General features: G+C 36.4%; 1 protein-coding gene across 1 annotated transcript in view; it reads right to left on the bottom strand.

The window, feature by feature from the left end:
• The window catches only part of DRP2 (dystrophin related protein 2), a 100192-nt gene that overhangs the window by 56634 nt on the left and 16532 nt on the right, over positions 1-27026 (bottom strand). The window lies entirely within an intron of this gene.

Below are 27026 nucleotides of genomic sequence, written 5' to 3'. Positions count from 1 at the left end.
TGAGCCAAAGTTGGATGCTTAACTGACTGAGTCACCCAGGAGCCCCTAGGCCTGTGTGATTCCAAAACCACTTTGTGATACTATCTGTGTGCTGTGGAGACAAACCATGGCATGGAAGTTTTCTTTTTTATCTTTCTAACTCTAGCCCATCACAATGTCTATACATGGTGTTATGGACTGAATGTTTGTGTCTTCCTAAAATTCATATGTAGGAGCCATATCCCCCAGTGTGACTGTATTTAGAAACAGGGCTTTTGTGGAGATAGTTAAGGTTAGATGAGGTCATAAGTGTAGGTCCCTGATCCAAGGAATTAGAATTGTCCTCATAAGAAGAGTAAGAAAGACCAGAGCACTCTCTTTCTCACTCTCCAATCCCTGCCTTCATGTATATCTGCTGAGGGAGGGCTTTTGAGGACAGAGCAAGAATGTGGCTGTGAACCAGGAAGAGAACTCTCATCAGAAGCTGAATCAGCCAGCACCTTGATTTTGGATTTTCCAGCCTTCAGAACTGTGAGAAAATAAATGTCTGTTGTTTAAGCCACCAAGTCTGTGGTATTTTGTTATGGTAGCCTGAGTTGACTAATACACAAGTACAGGACCATAAATATTTGTTGAATGAATGAGAACTGATCTTAACATTTATATTGGAAATACTATTTTTCAGAGATAGGACCTAGTAGGACATAAGGAAATTAGGAGTTAAAGAAAGCCCCCACATGATCTCTTTGATGGTGGATTTTTCTTTGATGAAAGCTTTGCTCTGTAGGATTATTAAGGGGTTTCTTGCCAGAATTTACAGCATTATCCATAGCCAAGCCTCAGAAATATCTTCTCCTAAGGATCTTTGTACTCTATTTCCTCAATTCTTAATTTTCTTATGTCACTAGTACAATGGGAGAATTACAAAAGTATTTATTACTTTAACAAAAATGGATTGAGTATCTTCTGTGCCATACAATATGTCCATTATAGTATTCATTTTTTACCACAAACCTTGGCGGTATTTCATGTTACCCCATTTATCCAGTGAGAAAATTGAGGTTGGTAGAAGGTAAGTAATGTGCTCAACGTTCTTATAAGTGAAATCACACATTTAAACTCCTGTTTGGCTTTTCAAAAAAATATCCTCTCCCTTTCTTTACCCTTACTAAACAGTAGGGTGCGACCTCTGCTCAATAATCTTTTCTCTACCTCTTGGCTTCTGGTTATTTCCACTTGGGGGCACAGTGCTAACTATTAATGCATTCTCTTATTTCATTCTCACAACAACCCTAGGTATCTAGCCCAGTATCTAGCTCATAGTAAGTATTCAACAAATATTTTCTGGAAGGATTACTATGTAATAATAATAGGAAGCAACATTTATTGATTTTCCTATGGGTTAGCATCCATTCTAAATATTTTACATGCATTCACTTATTTAATTTCCACAACAGAATGAGTTAGTGACTATTCTTTTTCCGCCTTTTAAATATGCCTACTGATAACTTTTTGGGTGTTTCACGGGCATCTCAAATTCAACATGCTTAAAATTGAGTACCTCTTCCCATAGCTCCTTTCCATACAGCCACCCTTCCCTCCCATCTTTCTCCTTCCCTGAGTAGACATCTCTCTGCCTAACATTCTATCAGCCCTGCTTCTAGAAAAAGCATGTATCAAGGCGCCTGAGTGGCTCAGTCAGCTAAGCATCTGACTCTTGATTTCAGCTCAGGTCATGATCTCATGCTCACGGGATTGAGCCCCATGTGGGAGATTCTCCCTCTCCCTCTCCCTCTGCCCCTACGGCCCCACCCCCCCTTAAAAAAGAGAAAAGCATATATCATTCTTTGATATTTATACGTATCAATGAATGATGGAAATTGGCCCTCCACCATTTCAGTGGTTCTTGAGGAATTATGAATACATTACCTCCACTTTCCACCATAGCAGTGGACATGTGATCCAAGCAAGGTTGGATTCTCTTAGAAAAGTGAATCTCTTTTTGGAACAGCTTGCAAAGGATAGGTATTATCTCTGCTTGAAATGTCTGATAGAATTCCCCAGGGAAGCCATCTGGTCCTGGACTCTTATTTGTTGGGAGATTTTTGATAACTGATTCAATTTCTTCGCTGGTTATGGGTTTGTTCAAGTTTTCTATTTCTTTCTTTTTGAGTTTTGTAAGTGTGTGGGTGCTTAGGAATTTGTCCATTTCTTCCAGGTTGTCCAGTTTGTTGGCATATAATTTTTCATAGTATTCCTTGATAATTGCTTGTATTTCTGAGGGGTTGGTTGTCATAATTCCATTTTCATTCATGATTTTATCTATTTGGGTCATCTCCCTTTTCTTTTTGAGAAGCCTGGCTAGAGGTTTATCAATTTTGTTTATTTTTTCAAAAAACCAACTCTTGGTTTCATTGATCTGTTCCAAAATATAGAAAGGGAAGGAAAACTTCCAGACTCATTCTATGAAGCCAGCATTCCTTTGATTCCCAAACCAGACAGAGACCCTGAAAAAAAAGAGAACTACAGGCCAATATCCCTGATGAATATGGATGAAAAAATTCTCAATAAGATACTAGCAAATCGAATTCAACAGCATATAAAAAGAATTATTCACCATGATCAAGTGGGATTCATTCCTGGACTGCAGGGCTGGTTCAACATTCGCAAAGCAATCAATGTGATACATCACATTAATAAAAGAAAAGATAAGAACCATATGATCCAGTCAATCGATGCAGAAAAAGCATTTGACAAAATTCAGCATCCTTTCTCAATAAAAACCTTCGAGAAAGTCAGGATAGAAGGAACATACTTAAACATCATCAAAGCCATTTATGAAAAGCCCACAGATAATATCATCCTCAATGGGGAAAAACTGAGAGCTTTCCCCCTGAGATCAGGAACAAGACAGGGATGTCCACTCTCACCACTGTTTTTTAACACAGTGTTAGAAGTGCTAGCATCAGCAATCAGGCAACAAAAGGCAATCAAAGGCATCCAAATTGGCAAAGATGAAGTCAAGCTTTCACTTTTTGCAGATGATACGATATTATACATGGAAAACCCAATAGACTCCACCAAAAGTCTGCTAGAACAGACACATGAATTCAGCAAAGTCACAGGATACAAAATCAATGTACAGAAATCAGTTGCATTCTTATACACTAATAATGAAGCAAAAGAAAGACAAATAAAGAAACTGATCCCATTCACAATTGCACCAAGAAGCCTAAAATACCTAGGAATAAACCTAACCAAAGATATAAAAGATCTGTATGCTGAAAACTACAGAAAGCCTATGAAGGAAATTGAAGAAGATATAAAGAAATGGAAAAACATTCCATGCTCATGGATTGGAAGAATAAATATTGTTAAAATGACAATACTACCCAAAGCTATCTACACATTCAATGCAATCCCAACCAAAATTGTACCAGCATTCTTCTCAAAGCTAGAACAAACAATCCTAAAATTTGTATGGAACCACAAAAGACCCTGAATAGCCAAAGTAATTTTGAAGAAGAAGACCAAAGCGGGAGGCATCACAATCCCAGACTTTAGCCTCTACTACAAAACTGTAATCATCAAGACAGCATGGTATTGGCATAAAAACAGACATATAGACCAATGGAATAGAATACAGACTCCAGAATTGGACCCACAAAAGTATGACCAACTAATCTTTGACAAAGCCAGAAAAAATATCCAATGGAAAAAAGACAGTCTCTTTAACAAATGGTACTGGGAGAACTGGACAGCAACATGCAGAAGAATAAAAGTAGACCACTTTCTTGCACCACTCACAAAAATAAACTCAAAACGGATAAAGGACCTGGATGTGAGACAGGAAACCATCAATACCCTAGAGGAGAAAGCAGGAAAAAACCTCTCTGACCTCAGCTGCAGCAATTTCTTACTTGACACATCTCCAAAGGCAAGGGAATTAAAAGCAAAAATGAACTACTGGGACCTCATGAAGATAAAAAGCTTCTGCACAGCAAAGGAAACAATCAACAAAACTAAAAGGCAACCAATGGAATGGGAAAAGATATTTGCAAATGACATGTCAGACAAAGGGCTAGCATCCAAAATCTATAAGGAGCTCACCAAACTCCACACCTGAAAACCAAATAATCCAGTGAAGAAATGGGCAGAAAACGTGAATAGACATTTCTCTAAAGAAGACATCCAGATTGCTAACAGGCACATGAAAAGATGTTCAACGTCACTCCTCATCAGGGAAATACAAATCAAAACCACACTGAGATACCACCTTACGTCAGTCAGAGTGGCTAAAATGAACAAATCAGGAGACTATAGATGCTGGCAAGGATGTGGAGAAATGGGAACCCTCTTGCACTGTTGGTGGGAATGCAAACTGGTGCAGCCACTCTGGAAAACAGTGTGGAAGTTCCTCAAACAATTAAAAATAGATCTACCCTATGACCTAGCAATGGCACTGCTAGGAATTTACCCAAGGGATACAGGAGTGCTGATGGATAGGGGCACTTGTACCCCAATGTTTATAGCAGCACTTTCAACAATGGCCATATTGTGGAAAGAGCCTAAGTGTCCCTCAACTGTTGAATGGATAAAGAAATTGTGGTTTATATACACAATGGAATACTACTTGGCAATGAGAAAGAATGAAATATGGCCTTTTGTAGTAACCTGGATGAAACTGGAGAGTGTTATGCTAAGTGAAATAAGTCATACAGAGAAAGACAGGTACCATATGTTTTCACTCTTATGTGGATCCTGAGAAACTTAACAGAAGACCATGGGGGAGGGGAAGGAAAAAAAAGAGGTTAGAAAAGAATTTTTTAAAGATGAATGTTGATGAAGAACTTTGGAAATATGGCCTTTTGTAGCAACGTGGACGGAACTGGAGAGTGTTATGCTAAGTGAAGTAAGTCATACAGAGAAAGACAGGTACCATATGTTTTCACTCTTATGTGGATCCTGAGAAACTTAACAGAAGACCATGGGGGAGGGGAAGGAAAAAAAAAGTTAGAGAGGGCGGGAGCCAAATCATAAGAGAGTCTTAAAAACTGAGAATAAACTGAGGGTTGATGGGGGTAGGAGGGAGGGAAAAGTGGGTGATGCGCATTGAGGAGGGCACCTGTTGGGATGAGCATTGGGTGTTGTATGGAAACCAATTTGACAATAAATTTCATAAAAAAAGAAAAGTGTATCTCAAGTGTATATGGAGATGAAAGTTGGCTAGGGTTTGGTAATCTAATATTAGCACTCTAAAGAGACATTCCATAATTTCCTGTTGCAGAGAAACTCATAGTTGCTTCTTTTTATTCTGTACTTTCTAAGGTCTGATCCAGCTCTTCCTTCAGTTGTGACCTACCCTTCCAATGAATTCCATTTTTTGTTTAAGTGAGTTAGAGACTTTTCTTTTTTAATTTAATTTTTTTGCTGCTTGCCACCAAAGGATTCTGTTTAAATCAAACTCAGTGAATGGTTCCATTTTATTTACCCAGTAGTTTAGGTTAGAAATCTGAGAATACTAGGCTGATAATGTATTCATCAGTCTCAAAGTCTGATATTAATTTTATATCTTATATCTTTTTAATCTTTCTATTTTTATTGCTACTGCCTTGATTCAGGCCTTTGTCTTGCCTTAAATGCAGCAAAAGTCTTCTTCTGGTTTATTCCCCTTCTGATATTTTCATGCTATAGTGAATGCTTTCTAAAGACCCAAATCTGATCATGTTACTCCACTATTTAATGCCTTTTGTGCTTCCCCATCCCGTTGAAAATGAGTTTTAATTCCTTATCTTAATGCAAAGGGCAACTTATGACTAAGCCCCTGCCTACAATTCTCCCTCTAGAATAAAAGAAAACAAAACCACTATTTTTGTGTTAACATTCAACTACCCCTCTACCACATAGTACAAACCAATAGGCAGGAGATATTTTCAAAATATTTCCTCAAAAGCCCTTAACTCCTGGAGGAGAGTTTTTTTCATCTTTGTAATCACAGTGCCTATTCATAGACACATGATACTTAATTCTCTTCACTCTTTCTTATGCTGGATATTCTCCAATAATTCCTCACTGGAATTATTTCATTCTATTTCTTTGTTGCTTTGACCCTTCTGTACAAGCCAAAATGTATACATTATTTTCTTTCCTTCCTGTGGTGGTCCCCGAACGAGTCCATGCCTCCCTATATTCATGCCCTATGTGACCCATCCCATATCCGTTGAATCTTGACTGGTCTTGTGACTTTTTTTTTGACCAATAGATAGAACTGACTGTGTGAATGCTGAGGCAAGGTTAGAAGAAGCTTTACGGCTTTTACCTGAGCAACTTGGACCACTCCCTCTCAGAGCCCAGCCATTATGCTAAGCTCAGGCTGCATTGAAATGGCACATGCAGTTGCTCCAGTTGACAGCCCGAACTGAGTTCCTAGCCTACAGCTAGCATCGGCCACCAGTGATGTGAATGAGCTACCCTGAATATCCAGCCAATCAAGTCCTTTGATGAATCCAACCCCAGCCAAGAATTGCCCAGCTGAGCCTAGTCAGCTCACAAGACTGTGTGAGACAAAAAATAGTTTTAACTTTGTGGTGGGTTATACACCAAGAGATAATTAGAACTCAGGCTCACTCGAAGTGGGGCTCGATCTCACCCCATGTGGGACTCAAACTCATGAATCATGAGATCATGATGTGAGCCAAAGTTAAATGCTTAATCAACTGAACCACCCAGGTGCCCTGATTGGATTTTTTTAAAAATTAGGAGTAGTACTGATTATGGAACTTCTGACATTCATCCTAAGTAATGGCTAGGTACTTTTTTCTTTCATCTCTAAATGTCTGTTCTTGAACTCTTCTATCGGTAGCTATAGAATCCACAGACATCTTTATCCCTACACTTGGTCTCCAGGAGTAAATCCCTCTTCTCTTTGCAATAGAAAGATACTTAACAAAAGTAGACCACTGACATCTCATTCCCACATTAGAAAAGATCTAATGCTTCCCTATTTTTTCTTAGTGGCTAGTCACTGAATTGTCAATTGTGTCTTTGTGTTTTTTTTTCTGGCAATATATATCAATGGCAACAATTAATAAGAACCAAGTTAACTATTTTCTCAATCTCACAACTTCTCCCTGCAAATCCTCAGCATCTTAACTAAAGATTCTCACTTCAAAGGAGAATTGCTAGATAAAGAATCCAGAGTCCATCCACTACTATCACTTTAGGCAAAATGTTTCCTTAGGTACTTATTGATGATAAATTGGGTGAAGAAGTGACAATAATAATGGTTAGCATTCATCAAGTGATCATTATATACTTAGCACTGTTCTAAGTGCTTTACATATATTAATTCATGTAATTCTTGTCACAACCCTGAAAGGAAGGTGGTATTATTATTCCTATTTTATAGATAAGGAAACTGAGACACGGATAGATTATTTAGGCCACATACCTAGAGTATGGCAAAGTCTAGATTTGAACCTCGGCAATCTAGCTTCAGAGTCCACTTTTTAACCACTATGCTATTAGGTCAAGATTTTGTTCAAAGCTTTCAGACACTCAAGCTTTAAAGAATGAATAGTGAAAGCAGAATCACCCAGTACCTAGTTTTCTTCTATTTTCTTTGTGTTAGAAAAGGATTATTCATTGGTCTGGAAAGGGTAGAACAATTACTAGTATGAATGTTATATCCAAAAATGAGTAAGCAACCCTAAAGACAACATCTAAATTCTAGGGACCTGTGCCAGTAATTTACCCTCTGCTCCTCAACTTTACTCCTACCATTCTGTATTTGCTCTCTACAGTTCCCAGGCTTTCTTGCCAACTTAGGTCTTAGGGTCTGCCAATAGGAGGCATTAGCAGGAGATCAGAAGGCAGGAGGAAGAGAGATGCTTCCTGCTTTTGGCTCTGATGGGTGATAGCTGCTGGCAGGAGCTGCAGTGCCAGCAATACCAGAGTTTCTAGCCTTGGTTAAGGTGATACTACTTTGGTAGATATATACTTGATTGTAATAATGTCTCTAACAGTGCAATAGTAGGAACAAGCTTATGAACTTCACTCCAGAAATATCAGTTTCTGATCTCTGTATCATCTCTTCCTCCTTTTTCCTCCGTGTCTCCCTTTTGCTCTACCATTCTTTTCAAAATCTTTGTAATTAATTCATTTTATTAAATTTCCTGTTTGAAACACTAGAAATAATTTTGCTTTATCTGGCTAGACCCTAAGACCTCAAAGAACTTACAGATGATACTATTGGATCCCTATCAAAGATCTTTGAGAAAGTGACAATTACAGGAATGGCATCAGAAAACTGAAAGCAGTGAAATATTGTACTAAAAAAACCCCTTTTGTATTGTGAAGAATAACACATACAGAAAAGTGAGCATACATAAATATATAGCTTAATGGTTTACCAAGAATCAGCCATAAACCAGCACTCAGGTCATGAAACAGAACATTATCAACACCCCAGAATCCCCCTGCCAATCATTAGATTGTCTTTCTTCCACAAAAGCAATCATTAACCTGACTTTTATGACAATCATGTCCTCGTCTTTCTTTATAGCTTTATTGTCTAAGCATCAGTTAATCTTCAGGTAATGCCTGAACATTAATAATCTGTTTTTTTAACTATTATATACATGTAATCAGGGGCACCTGGATGGATCAGTCGGTTGAGCATCTGACTCTTGATTTCAGCTCAGGTCATGATCCCAGGGTGGTGGGATCAAGCCCACATTGGGCTCCACACTGAGTGTGGAACCTGCTTAAGATTCTTTCTTTCCCTCTCCCTTTGCTCTCCCCTGCCTGTGCTCTCTCTTTGTAAAATTTAAAAAAATAAAAATAAATGAACTATTATATACATGTAATTAAACAATATGTATACTTCTGTGCTGGCTTCTTTCACTCAACATCACATTTGTTAAATTAATCCATTCTGATGCAAGTAACTGTAATTAATACATTTTATTGCTCTATAACATTCTATTTTATGAACAAACATGGCTACCAAACAAGGTTTGATCTGAGGCCATATCAATAAAGTAGGAACCATTTGGTAAAATATCAATGAACTAGATGGCATGCTGTGAAGGATGTCCAAGACAGTAAAGGTCTAGCTGTATATACTGGTTTGGAAAAAGAGAAGGCTTAGGGCATAGAAGGAAAGGAGCCACAGCTGTCTTAAAATTTTTAAAGAGCTACCATGTATAAGAGGAATTGAACTTATTTTATGCAATTTCAGAGGGCATAATTAGGACCAATAGGTAGATGGTGTAAAGATTTCAGCCATCTTATCACTATATTCTTGCCCTTGTCTTCCATAAAGTTCTTGGAGATAAATAGGGATAAATTAAATGATCTTTATGGTTAGTTGCCTGAGCCCAGGGTTTTTAAATGCAATTAAATAGTTCTAGAAATAATCTTTATCTCAGCATTTTCTGCAAACTTTCTGTTGACAGAGACTTTTCAGCTGGAACAAGCAGAGGCAAATAAATATTAAAGATAAGCCAAAAACTGTATTATATACTGACCATATGAATCATGAGAACTAAATGATGTGAAGACTTCTGATTTGGAAAATTGCCATTTCAGTACTAATCTTTTTTTTTTTTTCAGTTTTACACTAATCTTAAAAATCAATTCCTATACTAGGTAATGCTGGGAACTTTCTAACAAAAAGGTTATCTCAAATATGAAAAGTTAGAGGAAAGCCAGCAGAAATTTCTGGGAGCTTCTGTGTGAGCATGTTTGTCTAACACTACTTGCTTTACAGAGTTACAAAGTTCAAACAAGATTAGGCATATATAAATACTTTATAAACTCTAAAGTGTATTAAACTAGAAGATGGGATTTAAAAGAAAACAAGGTTCTAAAGAACTCTCAGAAGGATCAGCCTAAAGTTCCAAACCAGGGCTTAGTCTGAATAAGTTTTTCAGAAATGAGGCTCCTAAAAATTTCCTGATGAGATTCTTAAACACAATTAAACACATAATAAGAATTAACCTCTAGAGAAGGAGTTAATTTGTGAATAATGAATAAACACAAAAGGATATACCATTAAACTTTAGACCCTCAGGTCAAAATTTTGCTAAGAAAAAGCCTCTTCTAATCTAACATCTCCTTAAATACAATATCAGAGGTTTTTCTTTTATAAGCTGGCCAAGGTACTAACAGGGTTGTTTAAGTGGCTGTTGCAGAGATAACTAATAATGAAAGTGGTTTTTGCTAAACTTTATTCCCCAAATCTAAGCATATTAAAGAAAGATATGGAATCTGATATTATTAGTAAATGCTGGAGGAAAATCTCAGAGCTGTCAAATTCTATCTTAAGATAAAAAAAAATGTTTATTGGGGTGCCTGGGTGGCTCAGTTGGTTGAGCGTCCGACTTCGGCTCAGGTCATGATCTCACGGTTTGCGGGTTCAAGCCCTGCATCAGGCTCTGTGCTGACAGCTCAGAGCCTGGAGCCTGCTTCGGATTCTGTGTCTCCCTCTCTCTGTGCCCCTAACCCACTCGCATTCTGTCTCTGTCTCTCCCCAAAATAAATAAAAAACATTAAAAAAAATTTTTTTAATGTTTATTTATTTATCCTTGGCGGGCCGGGTGGAAGGAGAGAGAGAGAGAGAGAGAGAGAGAGAACAAGCGGGGTAGGGGGAGAGAAGGAGACACAGAATGTGAAGCAGGCTCCAGGCTCCAAGCTGTCAGCTCAGAGCCCGACCCAGGGCTCAAACCCACAAACTGTGATATCATGATCTGAGCTGAAGTCAGACATTTAACCAACTGAGCCACCCAGGCGCTCCTATATCTTAAGATTTTTGATGGATGGGAATGCAAATGGGTGTAGCCACTTTGGAAAACAGTATGGAGGTTCCTCAAAAAATTAAAAATAGAACAACCTTACAACCCAGCAATTGTACCACTAGGTATTTATCCAAGGGATACAGGTATACTGTTTTGAAGAGGCACATGCACCCCAATGTTTATAGCGGCACTATTAACAATAGCCAAAGTATGGAAAGAGCCCAAATGTCCATTGGTGGATGAATGGATAAAGAAGATGTGGTGTGTGTACACACACACACACACGCACACACACACATACATACATACATACAATGGCAATCAAAAAGAATGAAATCTTGCCATTTGCAACTGCATGGATGGAACTAGAGGGTATTATGCTAAACAAAATTAGTCAGAGAAAGACAAATATTATATGCTTTCACTCATATGAGGATTTTAAGATACAAAACAGATGAACATAAGGGAAGAGAAGCAAAAATAATATAAAGACAGGGAGGGGGACAAAACTTAAGAGACTCTTAAATATAGAGAACAGAGGGTTGCTGGAGGGGTAGTGGGAGTGGGGATAGGCTAAATGGGTAAGGGGCATTAAGGAATTGACTCCTGAAATCATTGTTGCACTATATGCTAACTAACTTGGATGTAAATTTAAAAATAAATAATTAAATGATTATCAGCAAAATAAAATAATAATTAAAAAATAAAAAATAATAAAAATACTTAGGAATATTTTAACATAGGAAGTTTAAGATTTGCACATTGAAAACCATAAAATATGGGGCGCCTGGATGGCTCAGACGGTTAAGTGTCCAACTTTGGCTCAGGTCATTATCTCACGGTTCATGGGTTCAAGCTCCATGTCAGGTTCTGTGCTGACAGCTCAGAGCCTGGAGCCTGCTTCAGATTCTGTGTCTCCCTCACTCCCCTCCTCCCTCACTTGTGCCCCCCCAAAAAAATAAATAAACATTAAAAAAAAAGATTTTTGATGAAGACTTTGTCATTTGTAATGAGTACAATGATTTCAGTTATACCTCTCTCAATTTACTATTAGCCATAGTATGATGTCTCATTGTGATGGGGAAAAGCCAAGTAGATGTGGTTGGGTGTTTTGATTTTTGTTTTGTTTTCTTGAAATCAGAAAAAAAAATGATTAAGACAAAATAGAAATAAAAAAATGTTATTTGAAAGTTACAGAAGACAGAAAATGACAAAATATTGTTGAAAAAACATTTTAAAACCTAAATAAATGGATTGATATACTATGTACATGGGTCAGAAAACTCATTATTTTAATATGTTAATTTTACCAAAATTGATATATAGATTTAATACAATAGCGGTAGAAATGTCAACAAGGTTTATTGTGAAAATCAACAAGATGATGCTAAAATGTATATGGAAATGCAAAGGTTCTGGAAAAGTCAAAGCAATCTTAAATAAAAACAAACCAGGAGGGCTTACACTATCAGACATCAAGACTTGTACTATAATGCTAATAATACTATAATACTATAATTAATAATTAAGACAGTGTGGTACTCACGGGAAGACAGTCACATACACAAACAGGAGGAGTGAAGAGTGACATCAATAAGATGGCCACATAAGATGTCCTTTGCTCATATTCCCCTCTCAACATCAGTTCAGAATACATCCACAGACAAAAGTGCCTTGGTGGGAATATGGGTTCCAAGTAAGAGACTGAAATCCTGATACAGTCTATGAATACAGACAGCTGGTTTGAAAAGACAGGCCCACACCCAGGCTGTTGACTCATCTACTATGGCCCCACCTATAGAACTGATACAGTTGTGTACCCCTAAAGATTTGGATACAGCCCCATTTAGGTTTGGTTCTAACACCAGTACCATACATCAAGGGACTCAAAAGGAGTCTTACTGTATCCATAATAGGCATACTGATTTTGGTCCAGACTGGACCTTGATGTGGCTTGTGAAATGGATCCAGCCCCTGTTAGTCACAGTCTGAGAACCCCTAGAGAGCACTGATTTAGATAATTACCTATGGATAAGAGAGCCTTTGTGAAAGTCAAGGAGTCCAGTAGAGAAGTTCCAGCATACCATTTAAGCAAAAAAAAAAAAAAAAAAAAAAAAAAAAATCCAAGATTGGACACAGTAGAGAGAGTAAGATAAACAATAGAACTTTACCTGCATTATTCCTCCCTGAAGGCAGTATAGGTTAGGGCAAGAAGAGCACCCTTCAGCTCATGATTTCTCCCACAAGGGAAAACGAGAACATGTAAGTGAGCACTGAGCTTACCCACCTGTGCAGGACACTGCCAAAGAGGCCCACATCTCTTTCCCTCCGCCCAGAGTACCAAGTCATGAGTTGTAAAACTTGGGGTTTGGTGAGTAGCTGGGAGAATAGGAGCTGGAGTTAAGAACATATCAAAGGGACATGAATCCTAATAACTGTGTCAGGAGTCTGTTCCCAAACTGCTAAGGACTACTCACCTGCAGATCATCCCAACTGGCACATAGACACCCTCAAAGCTCCATGCACTCCATGCACATTTCTCCCTAACCCCTTAGTTGGTTCCCTGTGCAAATTCCCAGTGACAGTGAGATCAAGCTTTTTCAGACAGCTAGTGAACACGTGCAGAAAGCCAGCCTGAATCACAGAAAGAATTCAACAAAATCAGGAAAATAATATACAAACAAAATGTAAAGTTTAATAAAGAGATAGAAATCATACAAAAGAACCAAATAAAAATTCAGGAATTGAAAACTACAATGAATGAAATGAAAACTGCAATAGAGAGTGTTAACATTAGACTAGATCAAATCTGTGATGTAGAAGAAGGGACCTTTGAAATTATCCAGTCACATGAGAAAAAAGAAAAAAATGAAAACATCCAACTTGAAATATGGGATATCATCAAAAGAAACAATCTATGAATTATTGCAATGAGTCCCAGGAGACAAGAGGGAGAAGGGAGCATAAACTTTATTTAAGGAAACAAATGGCTGAGAACTTCCCAAATCTGGGTAGACATTTGGCTATCCAAGTTCACGAAGTACATAGGCCTTCAAACAAATTCAACTCAAAGAGATCTTCTCTAAGACACCTTATAATAAAACTGTAAAAAATCAAAGACAAAGAATCTTAAAAGCTGCAACAGAAAAGAATCTTGTCACTTATAAGGAAACACCCATAATGCATTCAGTGGATTTCTAGTAGAACCCTTATAGGCCAGGAGAAAGTGGCATGATTTATTTAAATTGCTGGAGAAAAAAACCCTGCCAACTAAGAATGCTTTATCTGGCAAAGTTATCCTGTTGAAATGAAGCATATATAAGGATTTTCCAAGACAAACAAAAGCTGATGGAGTTCATCACCACTAGACCTGCATTATAAGAAACGCTGAAAGGAGATTTTCAAGTTGAAATTAAAAGATACTAATAGGTAACGTGAAAACATATGAAAATATAAAACACACTGACTGGTATAGGTAAGCATATGTCATATTCAGAATATTCTAATACTATAATATGATGCTGTGTAACCACTTTAGCAAAAAGGTTAAAGGACAAAAGTATTAAAAATAACTATACCTATAGTAATTTGTTAATATACAATTTAAAAAGGGGTAAATTGTGACATCAAAAACAAAAATAAGGGAAGGAGTTAAAGGTGAGAGTTTTTTTGCAAAAACACTAACTCAAAAAGATATCTGCACCCCCATAGTGGCATTATTTACAATAGCCAAGATATTGAACAAGACTTAGGAGACAACTTAAGTGTTCATCAATGGATGAATGGATAAAGAAGTTGTGAAATATATATGGATGGACCTTGAAGGCATTATGGTAAGTAAAATAAGTCAAACAGAGATGGGTGAAAATAGGTGAAGGGGATTAAGATGTCCAAACTTCCAGTTATAAAATAAGCCACAGAGATACAAAGTACAGCACAGTCATTTAGTCAATAATATTGTAATAATGTTATATGGTGACAGATGGTAACTATACTTATCATGGTGAGCACTAAGTAATGTATATAATTGTTAAATCACTATGTTGTACACCTGAAACTAATATAACATTATATGTCAACTATATTTCAATAACAAAAAAGAGAATATATAACAATCCTATATATGCACCCAACATTGGAGAACCTAAATATATTAAGAAAATACTAACAGATCTGAAGGGAAAAATAGACAACAATACAATTATAGTAGGAGACTTCGATACCTCACTTTCAACAATGGATAGATCATCCAGACAGAAAAACAATTTGAAAACTTTGAATTTGAACTAAAGACCAAATGGACCTAAAAGACATATACAGAAAATTCTATCCAACAACAGAAGAATATACATTCTTCTTAAGTGCAAATGGAACATTCTCCAGCATAGATTACATTATAGTTCCCCAAACAAGCCAGCAAATTTAAGAAGACTGAAATCATACGAAGAATGTATTCCAACTACAACGATATGAAACCAGAAGCCAATTATAGAAGAAAAATTCACAAATATGTAGAAATTAAATGACACATTCCTGAACAACCAATGGATCAGAGAAAAAATCAAAGGGGAAATTAAAAAAATCTCACAACAAGTGAAAATAGAAATACAACATATCAAAACTATGGGATGCAGTGGAAGCAGTTCTTGGGGGTAAATAATAAATGCCTCCATTAAGGAAAAGAAATGAAAATAAAGGACCTACCTTTACACCTTGAAGAACTCAAAAAGAAAGAACAAACTAAGCCCACAGTTTGCAGAAGGATGTAAACAACAGAGATATATGAAGTAGAGACCAGAAACATAATAGGAAAGAGCAACAAAACTAAGAATTGGTTTTTTGAAAAGGTAAATAAAACTGGCAAGCCTTTAGCTACACTAACCAAGAAGAGAGAAGACACAAATAAAATCATAAATGAAAGAGGAAACATTACAACTGATACCACAAAATATATAGCATCATAGAAGAATACTATGAACAATTATATTCCAACAAATTGGATAACTTAGAAGAAAGGGATAAATTCTTAGGAACATACAACCTACCAAGAATGAATCTTGAAGAAATAGAAAATCCTGAACACACCAACAATGAGTAAGGAAATTAAATTGGTAATCAAAAGCCTCCCAACAGACAAAAGTCCAAGAGGAGATGGCTTCACTGGTAAATTCTAAAGAATTTAAAGTATCTAATGATTAAATTAATTTAAAGAGTTCATGCCAATCTTTCACAAACTCTTCCAAAATATAGAACACTTCTTAACTCATTCTATGAGGTCAGTATTACCCCAATATCAAAACCAGACAAAGATATCACAAGAAAATACAAACCAATATCACTCATGAATACAGATGTTGTAAATACTCAATAAAATACTATCAAGTCAAATCCAACCACATATAAAAAGTATTGCATTCCATGACCAAGTGGGATTTGACACAGGAATGTAATGTTGAGTAAACATATAAATAACAACCAATGTAATTCATGGTATTAATAAAATAAAGTACAGAAACAAAACCATATGATCATCTCAACAAAAGCAGAGAAACCAATACCTTTTTATATAATAAAAGAACTCAGCAAATGAGGAATAGAAGGGAATTTCCTTATAAAGAACATCTACTAAATGTCCATAGCTAACATCATACTTAATTCCAAAAGAATGAAAGCTCTCTCCCTGAGTACAAGGAACAAGAAAAGGATGTCTACTCTCTCCATTTCCATTCACCATTCTACTGGAGGTTCTACTAGCCAAGATAATTAGTCAAGAAAATGAAATAAAACACATCAGATGGGAAATGAAGTAGTAAAAAAAATCTCTATTTGCAGATAGCATGATCTTGTGTATAGATAATCAAAATAAATCATCTAAAAAACTATCTGAGCTATTAAATTCAGCAAGGTTGCAAGATACATGATCAAAATACTAAAATCGGTTGTATTTCAAAACTGCTACAACTGAACAGAAAAAAAAAACAACCCTGATTTTTAAAAAAGGGCAAAGAAACTGAATTGACATTTCTTTGAAGACACAGAAATGGCCAAAAGGCATATGAAAAGGTGCTCAAATCACTAATCATTAGGGAAATGCAAATCAAAATCATAATGAGATATCACCTCATACCTATTATGATAGCTATTATCAAAACAAGCAAACAAACAAACAAAAACCCAAAGATAACAAATGTTGTCAACACTATGGACAAAAAAGAACTCTTACAAAGTATTGGTGAGAATGTAAATTGTGTACTACTATAAATAACAGTATGGTGGTTCTTCAAAAACTTAAAAATACAATTACTATGTGATCCAGCAATCCCACTTCTGGGTATATATCCAAAGGAATTGAAATCAAGTTCTTGAAGACATACCTGCACTTCCATGTTCACTGCAGCATTATGCACTATAGCCAAGACATGGAAACAACCTAAATATCTATTGATGGATGAATTGATAAAGAAAATATGTTATATACATACAATGGAACATTATTCAGCCTAAAAAAAAAAACAAGAAAATTCTACCATTTGTGACAACATAGGTGAATATAGAGGACATTATTCTAAATGAAATAAGCCAGCCACGGGACAAACACTACATACCATATATATGAAGAATCCAAAACAGTCAAATTCATAGAAGCAGAGAGTAGAATGGTATTGCCATAGGCTGGAGGGAGGGGGAATGGGAAGGTAATATTCAAAATGTACAAAGTTTCAGTAAAAAAATAAAATACAGATAAAATCAGTTGTATTTTTATATACTGATAATGAACAATAAAAAATGAAATTAAGAAAACAATTCCATTTACAATATCACCAAAAAGAATAAAATACTTAATAAATTGAACAAAGAAGCATAAGACTTGTACACTAAAAACTACAAAACATTGTTGAAATTAAGTAAAGCAGACTTCAATATATGGAAAGATATCTGGTGTTTATGAACTGAAAGATTTAAAATTGTTAAGAGGACACTACTCCCCAAATTAATCCACAGTTTCAATGCATTATCACAATTCCAATTGTCTTTCTTTGCAGACATTAACTAGTTAATCCAAACTTCATATGGAAATGCAAGGGACCCAGAATAGCCAAAACAACACTGAAAAAAGAGAACAAAGGGGATTATCCATACCTCTCAATTTGAAAGCTTACCACAAAACTACACTAATCAAGACAGTGTGGTACTGACATAAGAACAGACGTATAGATCGTTGGAACAAAATTGAAAGTATAAACCCATACTTCTATAGCCAATTCATTTTTGACAAGGATGCAAAGACAATTGAATGGGGGAAATAATAGCCTTTTTACTAAATGCTATTGGGATAAATGTGTATCTTCATGCAAAATAATGAATTTGAACCTCTAACTCACACCATATAAAATAACTCAAAATTGATGAAAGGTCTAAGACTGTAAAACTCTTATAGAAAAAAATATTGATGTAAGGGTAGATGGGGAGGTGGGGGAGAGTGGAAAGCAGGTGATGGGCAGGGAGGAGGGCACTTGTTGGGATGAGCACTGGGTGTTGTATGGAAACCAATTTGACAATAAATTATATTTAAAAAAATATTGATGTAAATCTTCATGACCTTGGTTTGGGCAACAATTTCTTAGACATGACATCAAAAGACAAGCAATCATGGGCGTGTGGGTAGCTCAGTCAGTTAAGTGTCCATCTCTTGATTTCGGCTCAGGTCATGATCTCGTAGTCATGAGATCAAGCCCCGCATTGGGCTTGGTGCTGGGCATGAAGCCAACTTAAATTTCTCTCTCCCTCTCCCTCTCCCCCTGCCCCTCCCCCATCTCTCTCCCTCAAAAAAAAAAAAATACAAGTAACCAACGAAAAAAATAGATTGGACTTCATCAAAGTTGAAAAATTGTGTGTACCAAGGGCACTATCAAGAAAGTGTAAAGGCAACGAAACATTTGCAAATCATATATTTGATAAGCATCTTGTATTCAGAATATATAAAGAAGTCTTCCAACTCTACAACAAAAAAGACCAACAACCCAATTTTTAAACATGGGCAAAGGACTCAAATAGGCATTTCTCCAAAAGATACAAAATGGCCAACAAGACACAAAAAGAAGCTCAACATCATTAGTCATTAGGTGAATATCAAAAACCACAATGAGATACCACTTCACACCCACTAGCATGGATGTAATTTTTTAACACTGAAAAATAATAGGGATGCCTGGGTGGCTCTAGTCAGTTAAGTGTCTGACTCTTGGTTTTGGCTCAGGTCATGATCTTGTGGTTCATGGGTTCGAGCCCTGTGTCAGGCTCTGCACTGGCAGCATGGAGCCTGCTTGGGATTCTCTCTCTCTCTCTCTCTCTCTCTCTCTCTCTCTCTCTCTCTCTCTCAAAATAAATAAATAAATAAAACTAAACAAAAATGAAAAACATTAGTGATTATGTGGAAAAAATGAAACCCTCATACATTACTGATGGGAATGTAAAATGGTGAAGACTCTTTGGGAAACAGTTTTGCAGTTCTTCAATAAGTTAAATGTAGAATTACCATATGACTCTGTAATTCTATTCCTAGTTATATACCCCAAAGAACTGAAACACAGGTGTTCAAATAAAAATTTGAATGTTCATAGCAGCACTATTCACAACAGCCAAAGGTGAAAACAACCTAAATGTCCATCAACTCATAAATGGATAACAAAAGATGGTATATCCATACAATAGAATATTATTCAGCCATAAAAAGTAATGAAGTACTGATACATATTGCATAATGTTGAAACCATTAAGCTAAGTGAAAGAAACCAGACCCAAAAGGCCACGTATTGTATGATTACATGAAATATCCAGCATATGCAAATCCATAGAAAGAGACACAGATTGGTGATTGCCTGGGGCTGGGAGAAGAGGGGAAATTGAGGAGCAACTGCTTAACAAGTACATTTGGAAGGGGTGATGAAAAAGTTCAGGAACTAGATATTGGTGATGGTTGTATAACATTGCAAATGTATTTGTTGCCACTGAATTGTACACTTCAAAATGGATAATCCTAGATTTTGTAGTAATAACATGGAATTCTAAACATGATTAAGATTTTTTATACAGAGTATATTAGAAACTGGGTTAACTTTTTGAAATAAGCCTAATTTTTACAAAAAGATGCTCAACATCACTCGTCATAAGGGAAATACAAATCAAAACCATGATAAGATACCACCTCACACCTGTCAGAATGGCTAAAATTAACAACACAAGAAAAAACAGATGTTGGTGAATATGTGGAAAAACGGGAAACTCTCTTACACTGTTGGTGGGAATGCACACTGGTGCAGCCACTCTGGAAAAAATTAAAAATAGAACTACCCTACAACCCAGCAATTGCACTACTAGGTATTTGTCCAAAGGATACAAAAATACAGATTCAAAGTGGTACATGCACCGTGATGTTTATAGCAGCACTATCAACAATAGCCAAACTATGGAGAGAACCCAAATGTCTACCAACTGATGAATGGATAAAGAAGTGGTATATATATACACACACACACACACACACACACACACACACACACACACACATACACACATATACACAAAGGAATATTACTCAGCCATAAAGAAGAATGAAATCTTGCCATTTGCAACAATATGGATGGAACTAGAGTGTATTCTGCTAAGCAAAATAAGTCAGAGAAAGACAAATACCATATTATTTCACTCATATGTGAAATTTAAGAATCACCTGAAATCAAATATATACAATTATCCATCTAAAAACGTGAGATATAGCTCCCCAATTTTATGTAAAATACCATTCACTGGGACACCTGGGACTTCCTGGTTCATAGAGAGTCATCTTATAACTTTACTTGATGAAAGAGGTAAGGGAGTCCTCCAGGGCTTCTTTTTACAAGGGCACTTAACTCATTCATAATGGTTCTACCCTCATAACCTAATCACCTCCTAAAAGTCCCACCTCCAAATATCACATTAGGTTTCAACATATGAATTTGAAAGAGGGGGGCACAAACTTTCAGTGTATAGTACACCCCATTATCTGCCTCCCTTTCCCCATCAGCCCTATAGTCAACCACATTATTTTCTGTCTTTATAAACATTTGCCTATTTTGGACATTTTCATGTAAACAGAACCATACAATATGTGCTCTTTTGTGAGTGTCATGTTTCACTTCACATAAGTTTTTGAGTTTTTTTCCATAGTATAATATATATCACTTCTTCGATCCTTTTTTTGTTTTGTTTTGTTTTGCTTTGTTTTTGGCCAAACACTATTCCATTATATGGAGATAGTGGGTTTTATTTATTCACTCATCAGTTGGACATTTGGGTTGATTCTTTTGGCTATTATAAATAATGCTGTTATGAACATTTGTGCACAAATTTTTATGGGGACATGTTTTCATTTCTTTTGGGTTATATACTCAGGAGTGGAATTACTCATACAGTATCTCTGTTAAAAATTTTGAGGAACTGCCAAATTGTATTTCAGAGTGGCTATACTATTTATAGTTTAGTCAGCAATGTATGAGTCTTTTAATTTTTCCACATACTCACTTGTTCTTTTATTATAGCCATCCTAATGGTTATAAAGTGGTACCTCATTGTGGTTTTGATTGAATTTACCTAATGACTTTTAATGTTCTTATTATCCATTCACAGACTTTTCTGGGGAGAAATATCTATCTGGATCTCTTGCCCATTTTTTAATTGAGTTGTCTTTTTACTATTGACTTACAAGAGTATACTCTAGATACAAGACACTTCTCAGATACATGATTTGCAAATTTTTTCTTCCATTCTGTGCATTTTCTGTTCACTTTCTTGGTGGTCTCATTTGAAGCACAAAGTTTCTAATTTTGATGAAGTTCATGAATTTTTTCTTTTACTGTTTGTGCTTTTGTTATCTCAAGGTCATTAAGATTTACAGTTTTTATCTAGTTTTACAGTTTTAGATGTTACATTTAGGTTTTTGATCCATTTGAGTTAATTTTTGTATATGATGTGATATAGGGGTCCAACCAGATGGTTTTGCATGGGGATATCCAATTGTCCCAGCACCACTTTCTGAAAAGACTATTCTTTCCCCATTGACTGTCTTGTCATACTTGTTGGAAATCAAACTGACCTTACTTGAATGAGTTTATTTCTGGACTCTCAATTCTATCCCATTCTTCTATGTGTATCCTTATGCTAGTATAATACTGTCTTGATTAGTGTAGCCTTGTAGCAAACTCTGAAATAGAGAAGTGTGAGGACTCCAACTTTGCTCTTTTTCAGGGTTATTTTGGTCATTCATGGCCTATTTCCATTTGAATTTTAGAATCACCTTGTCCGTTTCTGCAAAAATGCCAGCCAGGGTTTTAATCGGGCTTGCATTGAAACTAGATCAGTTTGGGGAGTATTGCCATCTTAACAATATTCAGTCTTCTGATCTATAAACATGGAATATCCTTGCATTTATTAGATGTATTCTTACTTTAAACAGTTTTGATAAGGTGTATAGCACTGATGTTAAACCAATCTTACATGACTGGCATATATCCCAGTTGGGGAGTATAATCCCTTGTATATTGCTGGACTTGATTTGCTAGTATTTCCCTGAGCTTGAATGTATAGACTGTTTTCATCAAATTTGGTGTATTATCAGCCATTATTAAAATATTTTTCTATCCCTTTGTCTCCTCCTCTGCTATACCCATTATGAGTGTCTTTGTGTGCTTAATGATGTACCACATTTCTCTAAGTTTCTGTTCATTTTTCTTCATTCAAGTCCATGATTTCCATTTGGAGTGCGTGTGTATGCATTCTATCCCTTACAGATATTTTCCTTTGGATGTCATTATCATCATATATTCCTTTTAATTATTTTAAACATGGTTGAAGTTCCTTTTTTTTTAAGTAGGCTCTATGCCCAATGTGGGGCTTGAACTCATGACCCTTAGATCGAGTCGCACTTTCTACTGGGCCAGCCAGGTGTCTCAAACATGGTTGAAGTTTTTTAGACATATTTATAATAGCTGCTTTGAAGTCCTTGTCCACCAAGTCCAGCATCTGATGCTTTCAAAGGAAATTTCTATTTTTCCTGTGGATGGGTCACATGTTCCTATCTCTTTGCCCCTTATAACAGTTTAGATAATATATTGTAGCAGCTCTGGATACTGATTGTCCCTGTTCTGAGGCTTATTGCTGCTGTTTAGTAACTTGGCTAGACTAATTCTGTGAAGTCTGTTTCTCCACAGTATGCAGCCTTTACTTTTCCTGTTTGGATTTTTTCTTGCCTTTATCTCTAAACTTGGCATCCTAAGGGTCATCCCTGGGTCATTACAGTTTAGCAGTCAGTTACTGATTGACCAGAATTGTGTTTAAGTTCCTGAGCCAGTAAGGTTTTCATTTTTTGCTGTGTGATCTGTGTGGCTTGGAGACTGCTTTCACATTACAGGAAGTTTACAAGTTTGTTCCACTGAGGACTAATAGCAAAGCAGTTTCCTCTCCAGTTGCTGCTGAGAGAGTGTGGCCTTAGGTATCAGCACATTATTCTATATCAGGCCTCCTTTGCTCTCTCTTTCTGATCTCCCTGTTAAACTTCAGATCTGCTTCCACTGGTATTACACCATGCTTTTGCTCTCTGGTAACTGTTACCTGATTTTTATTTTGAACAATTCCTTGGAGGCATATATTGCTCCACTATCCAAATAAAGTCAGACCCCTCAGACAGGGCCAGGATGTTGCCAATCTTTGAGGTTTTCTCTTACCTCTCCATGGCAGAACCTCTGTATTATAGACCAGTATCTGGGACTGATGGGAGTTGCCATTTGGTTTCTAAGTGCTAGAACACCTCTTCTGAAACAAATTTGGGAGAGGGAATGGGTGTAGCCTCTACCACAAATGTTATAGCCTCCCTACTACTATTACTGAATCCTATATGTTTTGAATAAATTGTTCTCAATTTGTTGTAAATCCTTTTATTATTCTCCAGAGACTTTGAATGATTGTCTTTGCTAATTGTGACCAATTAGACAGATACTCCTCTGGGAAGATATCACAGTTCGTGGGTTTGGGCCCTGCATCGGGCTCTGCTGACAGCTCAGAGCGTGGAACCTGCTTTGGATTCTGTGTCTCCCTCTCTCTCTGCCCTTCCCCTGTTCATGTTCTGTCTCTCTCTCAGAAATAAATAAACATTAAAAAAAATTTTAAATGTAGTCTTGTTCAATATCATGTGATATTAACTGTGTTATTGTATCCAGGGCTGGAATACTCACAAATGACCAGGATATTAAACTCTTGAATAAATGCTTATTCATAGTTTCAGCACTTTTTCCAGAAAGGGTCAAGCAACCTGTGTTCACCCAGAATGTAGAGTATAACAAAATGCATATTACTTCAATATGCTACTACCTTCTGTGAGTCTTCAATTGCATTCTGTAAGTTATACTTTGATTACATACACTTCAAAGGTAAGAAAAACTTTGTATCTTTTTCCCCCTTTATGGCTTTCAATGAAATTTCACAGGTTTTCCATCATTTTATATGCCAAATCTTTGAAAGACATAAATTAGAGTCTAAATCTTGCCAAAGAGGGAATCAAGATGCAAAGTACTTAAGTGACTTCCAAGGTCATACAATTCATTAATCATAAACGTAAAACTAGAAGCAATGAAAGGATTCCTCAATATCCAGCCTTCACCTCTGTGCACCAAATCTAGTTAGATAAGCTAAGATTCCTCCTAGAAAGATAAAAAAAAAAATTGCTCTTCTGCTACATAACTAAAAGTAGACTATAGGGCACCTGGGTGGCTCAGTTAAGCATCCAACTTCGGCTCAGGTCAGGATCTCACAGTTCCTGGGTTCGAGCCCCACAGCAGGCTCTGTGCTTACAGCTCAGAGCCTGGAGCCTGTTTCAGATTCTGTGTCTCCCTCTCTCTCTGCCCCTCCCCTGCTTGTGCTCTCTCTCTCTCAAAAATAAATAAATAAACATTAAAATAAATAAATAAATGTTAACTTTAATTCACATGTACTTATTATGCTTCTGGGGAAGACATCCTTTTCTGGTATTATAAATATAAAGCATTGATGATTCAGATCAAAAATATATTCTGTTAAACATTGTTGGCCATTGTTGCTATAACATTATTTCTCACAATTCTGGAGGCTGAAAGTCCAAGATCAGGGTGCTATAACATGGACAGGTCTGGTCCTCTTTCTAGCTTGTACATGGCTACCTTCTTGCTGTATCTTCACAAGGGGGAGAGAAAAATCGGTATCTCCCTTGTTTCTTTTTTTTTTGAGAGAGAGAGAAAGCACGCGAGTCAGGGGGAGAGAGAGAGAGAGGGAGAGAGAGAGGAGAGAGAGAGAGAGAGAGAGAGAGAGAGAGAGAGAGAGAGAGAGAGAGAGAGAATCTTAAGCAGGTTCTACACTTACTGCAGAGCCTGACATAGGGCTTGATCCCATGGCCGTAGGAACATTACCTGAGCCAAAATGGAGAGTCAGACGCTCAACCAACAGAGCCACCCAGGTCCCCTTCTTGTCTCTTCTTATAAAAGTACTAATCTCATTGATGAGGACTCCACTCTCATGACCTAATTACCTCCCAAAGGGTCCACCTCCAAATACGATCATGCTAGAGGTAAGGGCTTCAATGTCTGAATTTGGGGGAAAAAACATTCAGTCCATAGCATCCATCTTTATCAAAAATAGAATTCTTATGTGACAAAAATATAGGCTTTCTATAATAAAAAATTAAGTAAAAAGTTACATCAATTGAAAAGAGATGGTAAAAGTATAATATCAATTTTAGAGAATATTTTTTCTTATTTCTAGTAAACCATTGTGTGACATAAAATGTATCTGATTTAGAGAGAATGTCTGCTATGTTAACAGAAATTATGTGAGATATCATAGACTTATCTAAACTTTTCTTTCCAGGTCATCCTCAAGACCAAGAGGAAGAAGTTATGATAAAAAGAAAAATAAAATGTTAGAAATCTAACAGAAATTTAGTATTGAACATTATTAAGTCAATATTTATAACATCAACAATGTTACATAAATACTAGGTAAAGAAAATTATTGTTATTTTTGTACAATTGGGATAATAAACCAAATCTTCTATTTTTCTCTTCTAGACAACTTTTGCACTAAAGCAAAATATTCTTATTTAAATCTTATTTTTGTCATGAACATTCTTCAAAAAAGAGTTTTTAAATAACTAGATTTGGCTTATTTGCACATCCATTTATATAATCTTAAGTGGGTTAAAAAATTGATCAAGAGAATAATATGGACTAAAAAGATCCCCAGGGAATCCTTACTGAACAAAAAGACAAACATAAAGGAAAATAGTTTTTTTCCTGGGTCAAAAACTTAGGTTTAGAAATTTCTTCCATGACTGGAAGACTGTTAGGGGTTAAATTTTAGGAAAAATAATCAAATCCCTTCTCACAATTGAAAGTTCCACATGACCTTAAGGACAAAAATATCATGTCCTGAGTAACAATATGGAAAGTTATTTAGAACACAAACTTAAAAACAAAGAGAACTCTCTAAATGAGAAAGGGTATCTATTGGGGATGCTATCACATTTACTTCAAAGTGGCTAAAATTTTTTTATCTGGGTATATAGGCAATATTCCACACCAATAAATACTCCTTCTTGTTTGACACACTTTTTTCACTTGGCTTCCAGTCTCCTGACTTTTCTTTAGCCACCAGTGGGTCTTTCTGTCATTTGCTGGTTCCTCCTTTTCTCTTCTACTTTTTAATGTTGGCATATACCATAGGGCTCAGTCCTATGCTGTCTTTATCTGCTCTTTTCTAGCTGCACTAAATGATCTTATATGATGTCATGTCTATTCACTAATGACACCAAAATTAAGTCTGCCAGTCCCAACTTGTACCCTGAATTCTAGACTTGGGATATCCAACTGCCTACTCCATCTTCAACCTAACATGGCCAAAACAGAACTTCTGATTGAACACTCCTCCAAATCTGTTCCTCCTCCAGTATGCCACATCTCTGCAACCCAGAATTCACCCAGTTGCTCAGTCAAAAACCTAAGGGTCACCCTTTTCTTCTCTCTTTCCCTCTCATATCCAAGCTAACAGCAGATCCTATCTTCTCTACCTTTAAAGTAGAGCCTAAATCCAATACCTAACCATCTCCCCATCATCTACCATACTAGTCTAAGACTCTTTCCTGGAACTCTAATAACTTAACCGGTCTCTCTGCTTTAACCCTTAATT

Source organism: Felis catus, chromosome X, assembly GCF_018350175.1.
Source record: "Felis catus isolate Fca126 chromosome X, F.catus_Fca126_mat1.0, whole genome shotgun sequence".
Taxonomy (NCBI): Eukaryota; Metazoa; Chordata; class Mammalia; order Carnivora; family Felidae; genus Felis; species Felis catus.
The sequence above is the reverse complement of the archived record's forward strand: the minus strand, read 5'-3'. Positions and strand labels throughout refer to the sequence as shown.